The sequence below is a fragment of the Limulus polyphemus genome, unplaced genomic scaffold, assembly GCF_000517525.1.
Source record: "Limulus polyphemus unplaced genomic scaffold, Limulus_polyphemus-2.1.2 Scaffold7038, whole genome shotgun sequence".
Taxonomy (NCBI): Eukaryota; Metazoa; Arthropoda; class Merostomata; order Xiphosura; family Limulidae; genus Limulus; species Limulus polyphemus.
Window position 1 is genome coordinate 30857 of NW_013672648.1, and position 9235 is coordinate 40091.

Genomic DNA, 9235 nt, shown 5'->3' on the forward strand with positions numbered 1-9235 from the left:
TTTTTTTTTTTTTACAAATTTTCTGGGGAGCATGCCCCCAGATCGTGTAGCATTAACACAATGTGTGTTGGCTTTTGATCTCACAAATTAGAATCCCCCTTTCATACATTCTGCGTACGGGCCTGATAATTGATTATCACAGTACTTATTAATAAGCATTATAAAAGACACATGACAATACATATACATTATGAAAGTGATAACACAATCAATCTCTCACATTTACATTGGTCATCTGCGTTGATACTGGTCAGGAAGACAGAAGTATGGAACCTTTGAGAGCATGAAAGGGCATTCTATACTTGTTCTCGTGCTCAACCTTTCATTTAAATCAAATTTCTAGCAATCTTATAATATCAAATGTGATTAATTATTGGAAACAAAACCAGAACACAACTCAATCACGTGACTGGAACTTTGTCTGAAAACTGTAAAACAACATTTTACAAACGTAATGGTTTGTACACAGAAACTCGCTCGTATACCTTGAGAGAAAAAGCAAAACGTTTTATCAAAATTTTCTGTCAACAAAATAAAAATTATTGCGACGGCCGGGAATCGAACCCGGGTCAACTGCTTGGAAGGCAGCTATGCTAACCACTATACCACCGTCGCATATCTGATCTGGCATAAGAAGCCATCTTTGAATAAAATTCAAAATGCTAAAAAACTCTTATCAATAATTTAAGGTACTTTAAACCGTCAGTTCACATACTTAGTCGTTCTTTTTTTTTATTAAAGAAACTATATGCTATTTTGTTGTGTATTTTGAAAGTCGAAACTGCATTTATTAATGTGTCTTCTTTCTCTGAGTTTGTAATGATCTTGTACACGTTTTGAGACGAGACCTTTTCATAACCAGTTAGAGTATATTGAACGATACGTAAATTGTCGTTAAACTTCGGATTACTGCGTTCTTTTCATATGTTCCCCCAGTATTCTCATAGTGGAACCGATATGTGCGCCCTCTTACTGTGGGCAACAGAATTAAAAACTACACATGATCAATAAGGAAAGAAAACTTTTTGAATTCGAGTGAAAGGTTTAAAAAGACATTTTAGCTTGATTTGTGTATAAGCTATTCATAATGGCATCCAATGTGTTTTTTGATTTGACTGAAGTGAATAGTAGGGTTATGAACACTGGCAGTTTTGTGACACCAAAATTTAGTTGCGAAAGTGTGGAAAATTTAACACAAAGATACGGTACCTATAACTCTAGCGCTTTCAAAAGGGGCAAACTGTCTGTTTGCTTGTTTGTAATTAAGCACAAAGCTACACAATGGGCTATCTGTGCTCTGCCCACCACGGGTATCGAAACCCGGTTTCTAACGTTGTAAGTCCGCAGACGTACCACTGTGGGGGGGGGGGGCAAACTGAAGAAGAAAGGACCACCCTTCGAAAGCGTTTGGGTTATAGGGTGTCGTATCTAAACTTACGTGTTTTACAACATTACCTATTTCTCAATATTAGGCTTGGCAAAAAATATTTTTGTAAAGCAATCCATTTTCAAAATTGATGCTAAAATATTCAGTTCTCGTTGGAAAAGCTCAAGGCTGGTGGTAATATTGTAAGCACTGTATATAAATATTTGATTAGATGTTCTTTGCAGTAATGTGGTGTATAGCTAATAAGTTAGTCCAGATTTGCTAGTTATCAAGCTGTATTTTGCTTAACTCTTTGACCGTCGTTATAAAAATAGACAGTTATCAAAATAATCAGATACACATTGAAATGAATATATGTATTTAAAAATAGATATAGAAATAAAATTAGATATATTCATATTACTTTATTTATTTCAAGCCCCGAGTTGCTCAGCGGTGAGTCTCCATGCAGGCTTACGACGCTAAAAATCAGGTTGGCATAAGGGCCCTCTGTTTACGAAAGCCCCCACCACTGGCACAGTGGTATGTCTGCGGACTTACAACGCTAGAATCGGGGTTTCGATACCCGTGGTGGGCAGAGCAGAGTGCAATTGTGCAACTTTGTGATGAACAACAAAAAAACAATTTATTTATTTATTTTGTAAATTATTAATTGACTTGTGAATATGTTTGTTTAGTTATTGTTTTTGTAGAAAAAAATCCTCCACTAAAATAACAGTGGAAAGTCAAGCAAATGTTTTTGTTAGTAAAGAGGTAACAGCAGTAGTTAACATGACTTTTTTTAGCGCTAGTAGTTTGTGTAGAATTAACTTAGGAGTGTAACGTGTTTAGTAACAATAATTAGACAAGCTGAAGGAATATAACATTTATATTAGTTGCAGTTGTTGGTAAAAGTGAGCCTATAATTAGTTTCTTACTGTCTCTGTATTATTTGTCAAGAATCAAGTAAAGAAGCAGGTGAACAAGGGCCAAAGACAATGAAGGAGGCAGCATCTGTAAGATACAAACTGCAAGATGTCTGATACAGAGAATCCTTTGGTTTTCAAAGCATGCTGTGGCACAGATATTGGTACGTCCAATACATAGACAAAGGTAAAAGATCTGACCATGGGCATTGATCCAAAAATAGAGATACCAGTGCGTGCAAACAGGATATTTTTTTCTCTATTAAATCTACAGACTGGGGGCTACTGTATGTTTTGTTGAAAAGTGCATCCCAAACAGAGATACATCTCTGTAACTACATTCAAAATGAGTGGTTTGTTTTTGTTTTGAATTTCGCGCAAAGCTACACGAGGGCTATCTGCGCTAGCCGTCCCTAATTTAGCAGTGTAAGACTAGAGGGAAGGCAACTACTCATCACCACCCACCGCCAACTCTTGGGCTACTCTTTTATTAACGAATAGTGGGATTGACCGTCACTATATAACGCAAACACGGCTGAAATGGCGAGCATGTTTGGTGGGACGGGGATTCGAACCCGAGACCCTCAGATTGCGAGTCAAGCGTCCAAACTACCTGGCCCAAAATGAGTGAACAAATAACGAGGGCTGATGAACTTGGTCACAAAATGGCTATTCAGTTAACTGTAGTTAATGACCTTTTAGTTTTTCAAGACAAATATCATCTTGCATATATATAATGTATGTGGTGAAAAAAAGAACCTAACCTAACCCACCGCCAACTCTTGGGCTACTCTTTTACCAACGAATAGTGGGATTGACCGTCACATTAAAACGCCCCCACGGCTGAAAGGGCGAGCATGTTTGGTGGGACGGGGATTGCGAGTCGAGCACCCTAACCACTTGGCCATGCCGGGCCCGATCTTTTTGAGTTTCTTTCATTCTTGGATGGTCCCTTAACCCTTTGATGCTTCTGCTGTGTCCCTTGTCAGGCTCCTTTTGATAACAGCTGGTTCTTCTGTTGCTTATGTTGAGGATAGGCAGGGTCGTGAGAAATTCTTACAGCTGTGCAAAGAGGAGAAACCTTTCACGTATGTGTACGTATGACTGAAATAGTTGATGTATTCATGTGTATACCAGATTTTACAAGGGTGGAACAAACAGATCAGTTCGAATGAATGCGTCTAAGATCTCCAGTCTCCGTTTATTGTACTTTTCTACGAAAAGTAAATTACCAGTTTCAACTCGATGGGTGAGTAGGGATCGTTATTGGCTACTCGTTTAGAGTAATTAAAAGCAGGAACGATTCATGATAAAAGAAACGCAAGTGTTCCCAAACTGATAGGATCGTCTTATCGATTAATTTTTACAAAAGTGTTGTTTTGTTTACTATTAAGCACAATGAAATATCTATTCTCTATCCACCTCGAGTTTTCGAAACCCGATTTTTAGAGCCACCGGGGGGCATCATTGTTGATTTGGTAGGTTTTTTTTTTTCGTGTAGGAAATGCAACCTCCATTTCTCTTTAAATATTTCCTTAATTCTATTGCCGTGTGATTAGCAAGTTGTAATACATTAATGTACATACAAAAATGTAAACCGTAGCTGGTTCCCTACTATGAGTCAGGGGGCTTGCTCCCCCGAGAAAAATTTTAATTTTGTAAAGGTAAAATGGTGCATTCTGATGGCATTTTATCAACACTTTTTTAAATTAATTAATTAATTTTCTACTATTATATATATATATATATATATTTAAGTCATGTATAAGTACTGATGTGCTGGCGTTAATGCGGCAGTTGCACCCCTGGTGATTGTTAACAGTGTGGTCTCCTGTTGTTTTGGTTATTCTGTTAACTATTAACCATGAATTCTGTACTTTAGGGCATCTTCTCATTGCCTTGATACTAATAACTATTCTGTTGGCTTGAATACAATTATGCTACCATATTGACCACATTCTAACCTTTGATCTGTACATTCTGAAATGTTACGGTATGTTGGTAGTAAGCTTATTTAAGCAATCACACGGAAGGTTGTTTTTTTTTAATGGTGCTAACCATCATTGGGATAAAATATTTACAGTTAGTTACCGTTTTACGTGCACAATCACAGCATCAAGAGCTCCTTTAAAAAGTTGCCGTTATCCTTTACGTGTTGTAGGTTGTGCGTGGCTTATTAGATTGCGTGCAGGACTGTTGATGTGAGTTTCTATGGTCTGAGTCCCTTCTCCGTTTGCACCAATGGTGGCTCTCAGCACGTCTAAGCGATAATCGATTTCACTCCACGTTCGCTGCATCATGTCCACATTTACAATGGCATCCGTTATTCTGGTATTTAGCTCCGTAACGTTTGCTATAGGTGTGCGATACACGATATCTTTAATATACCCCCAAAGAAAGTATAGTGATGTCTGGTGAACGCGGAGGCCACGGAATTGGCCCACCCTGAAAGCCAAACAACACATTGAACATTTTCATGTACGATTGACATTTTACGGGGTAACACTACTTACTGAAGTGAAAAATAGCATAATAAAAACTATTTGAGTTGGGCTACAAGGTGTTGAAAAGTGCATGGCCGATTTTCTTTTGTTATTTAATTATTGAATTTTAAAATAGGAAATATAATTTTGGACCACCCTGTATATTGACGCCATTTTTACTGCACAACGCAGATAGGAAACGCTTGAAAATGCGTATGAACGATTGATAAATGTTTTATGTAAAAAAATTTCAAATCAGTTACCTGGGTTAGCGGTAAGTTTACCGACTTATAACGTTTAAATCCGGAGTTCGATTCTCCGCGGTGGACACAGCAGATAGTTAATATGACATTGTCTAAAAAAACAGACAACAATCGGACAAATTAATTATCAAGTTATATCCCTTTTACAATCCCCACTCCTGAAAAAAAAAAGGTATATTTATTCCTGAAGAAAAATGAGCCGTGTGAATTTTACATCAATACAGTTCTTTACTTGCGGTGTTCATTTCGGTACTTAAGACATTTATTTCGTTACTATGAAGGTTTCTGTACACTTGTGTAGAGTTGTTTATATAATTTCTTTAATCACTAAATGCCTAGCCCTCGTATTACTGGACTCACTTGGAAACGCTATGTTGTAGGCCTACCCATCTCGCTAAGGTACGCGCTTCGAATCGCTGTTCCATTGGACCTATCCCTAACATCGACACGGTAGATGTAATTTTCTTGTTTATATAATTAGTTTGATCGTTACGGGTTTTTGATGTTGTTGTTTCTACAATTTAGAAAACTGTTGATTATATGTGTGTGTGTCAAACCAACTCCTACGTAGCTACAGTACCATAACAATTATTTGCTATTCCTTTTATCGTTAGGTAATTAATTTTCTGACTCTGGGATCGTACTCTGATTCCCTAATTAATTTCAACAGATCTACATATGAATGCCCTAAAACAATCTGGAAATTTCTTCAAATTATTTTTTTTTTAACTTTAGGCAGACATGTTTGATATGAAATGTATCAAAACGTATTATACAAAAATCCATCCTAAAGTTTACAAACGTTTTATTATTTAGAAAAACGACGCTATTTGATATTAAATAACATTTTTCGAGTTTGTTTTCTTCTTCTTGTAATTTCAAATAACTATCAGATTGAGACTAATATGTACTAGTTCAAACAACGATTAAATTTTGTACAGTAAAAAGTGGGAACTGAAACGTGAACTTTACGGTGGTCTTTATAGTTAACTTACTGCTACAACATCTTTTAAGATGGCCTGGTGGTTAGGGCGCTCGACTCGCATTCTGCGGGTCGTGGGTTCGAATCCCCGTCACACCAAACATGCTCGCCCTTTCAGTCAATAGTCAATCCCACTATTCGTTGGTAAAGGAGTAGCCCAAGAGTTGGCGGTGGGTGGTGATGGCTAGCTGCCTTCCCTCTAGTCTTACACTGCTAAATTAGGGACAGCTAGCGCAGATAGCCCTCGTGTAGCTTTGCGCGAATATCAAAACGAACAATCTTTTAAGATGGGAAGGCTTTACCTGTAACACACGGGTTTGAACCCAGTATCACAGCCTAATAAACTAACAAATTATACCTCTTTTAAGGTGGGAACGCTTTACCTGTACCACGGAGGTTTGAATCCAGTAATACAGCCTAATAAACTAACAAATTATACCTCTCTTAAGGTGGGAACGCTTTATCTGTAACACACGGGTTTGAATCCAGTATCACAGCCTAATAAACTAACAAATTATACCTCTCTTAAGATAGGAAGGCTTTACCTGTAACACAAGGGTTTGAATCCAGTAATACAGCCTAATAAACTAACAAACTATACCTCTCTTAAGGTGGGAAGGCTTTACCTGTAACACAGGGGTTTGAATCCAGTAATACAGCCTAATAAACTAACAAACTATACCTCTCTTAAGATAGGAAGGCTTTACCTGTAACACAAGGGTTTGAATCCAGTAATACAGCCTAATAAACTAACAAATTATACCTCTCTTAAGGTGGGAACGCTTTACCTGTAACACAGGGGTTTGAATCCAGTAATACAGCCTAATAGACTAGAAAGTTGTAACTGTCTTAAGGTGGAAAGGCTTTACCTGTAACACAAGGGTTTGAATCCAGTAATACAGCCTAATAGACTAGAAAGTTGTAACTGTCTTAAGGTGGAAAGGCTTTACCTGTAACAAGGGTTTGAATCCAGTAATACAGCCTAATAGACTAGAAAGTTGTAACTGTCTTAAGGTGGAAAGGCATTACCTGTAACACACGGGTTTGAATCCAGTAATACAGCCTAATAGATTAGAAAGTTGTAACTGTCTTAAGGTGGTAAGGTAACACAGGTGTTTGAATCCAGTAGCACAAAGATAACGTTTTAAAATTTTCCTTATGATGACAAATTTCAGGAAATTATATTTCTAATGTTATCTCATTCAATGCTCTAGCCATGTCAGAATGACTGTATACAGACAGACGTATACAGTGTGAAAAATGATAAAAAAGAATGAGAAGGGCTTTGCTTATAATCCGTCTATTTTTTTTATTTTTTTTACATAAACAGGCGATATTTATTGCTATAGGGAGTAACAGTTTGGTTCATCTGTGCTGAGATGGCAATGTGATCGTATAAGTTGTTAAACAGCTATATACCCATCAGCGGTGTCACTTTTCAAATGGACGAACAGTTTATATACCTCCTGTTTTGCTAGCACAATGCGTTTTAGGGCTTATCTGCGTTACAAATTCTTCATGCCTTCGCCATCTCTTAACTAATTTACAAGCTTCATAGCCTTGAGATGTCAGTTCTGTTACTTTTCCCTCAGCTTCGATTTCAACTGACTACAAATCTAAGATGATAAAGTTAATATTTTCATGAGTATGGTGTAAAACAAAACAATATACGTGTAAAAGAATAGCAGAGTTCGGCGTATAATGTTACAACAGTTTATAAAGATTACGATGAATATTTTATGCATTCATAAATAATATATATATATATATGTAAGAGATGTGTGGGAAACACGTATGTCTTGAACTTAGTGCATATAAACCTATACCTTCCATTAAATATATTTTCATTTTATGGTGAAAAACGCAAACAGCAAAACAACCGAACTTTCTTTTAGACATGTGAATGTTTCATAGCTGAATGTCTTTAATGGGAAAACTATTGAAATTGTTTACAAAAATCTGATTTGTCATATTCTCAATGCCTATTCTTGTGAACGTTCATTAGCAATTGCACCATAATATAGAGGTTGAGTACGTCCGGTCATGCCATATCTGACGACCGTGCATCTTGACAATAGCCCTGCTGCGTATTTTCCATTGCAAAATGCTAAATTATATGGCTGTCGTATCCAAAGTGTAGCCCCCCCCCCAGTGGCACATTGATATGTCTGCGGACTTACAACGCTAGAAACCGGGTTTCGATACCCGTGGTGGGCAGAGCACAGATAGCCCATTGTGTAGCTTTGTGCATAAGTACAAACAAAAAACAAACACAGTCTGTTCCACCGCAACTTTCTATCTGTTGTGATTATCACATGACTTGCTTATCTCCATATTCAAAATTGTTTTAATATAATGTATTCAACCCTATACTTTATTGCAGAAGCAGGAAGAAATAACATTTAACTAGTTAACAATTAAAATATTGCTTAACAGTTTTTGTGAATATGTAAATTACGACATAAAACTGTACAATTCACTCGTCCACCAAACTATGTGTTATTATTACTGAGAATGTATTTCATGTTTCACCTGTATTTACATTATATCATTATATAAGAATTCTTATATCATTTCAACATTTCCGTGACATGTAAGCCAAACATTTATACGTGTTTTTTTTTTATAACGGATGAAATACGTCATTGTAATTATTGCTCAAAGAATTTCACACGAAAAAAAGATTATAGAAAAAAAAAGCTTTGTTGCCCAAAAGTAAAGGAAATTATTTCCAATTCTTAATGGAAATTCGTCATTAAACGTATAAAAGGATTGAAACAACATCAGTGGTATAACATATGAAATTATAACATTTAATCTACTATAACAAATTTATCTGCGCAGATAAAACATTGTCCAAAAAAAGTGGATCCTTTCCCGATTTTTTTTAAGTAAAAATAAATAAATATAATAAAGTTTTCACCTGGCGTTAAACAAGAGAAGCTTGTAACGTTACCTTAGCAACCAGTATTTTTGTGGAATGATGTTACTAAGATATACCAATGAGTATAATCATCCTTTGAAAGCAGAAATGGTAGTGTTCCTGCTGACGCTACACTATGCTAAGTTACAGTTCAACCTCAGTATTGTGTAATTTAGTACAAGGAAGCTACACTGCCACCTGTTTCTTGGCAAGCTATTAAAGGGCTTAATTTCTGCAGGATCTGCGATCCGGAACCTGTTTTTGGGGTTATTATTATTTAAAGGGGGGAAGT

General features: G+C 36.5%; 1 non-coding gene across 1 annotated transcript; it reads right to left on the reverse strand.

Moving 5' to 3' along the window:
* Positions 1-543: 543 nt before the first annotated feature.
* On the reverse strand, positions 544-615 carry Trnag-ucc. Its single transcript has one exon. It is a non-coding gene; the product is annotated as a tRNA-Gly (tRNA).
* Between the last annotated feature and the right edge of the window lie 8620 nt (positions 616-9235).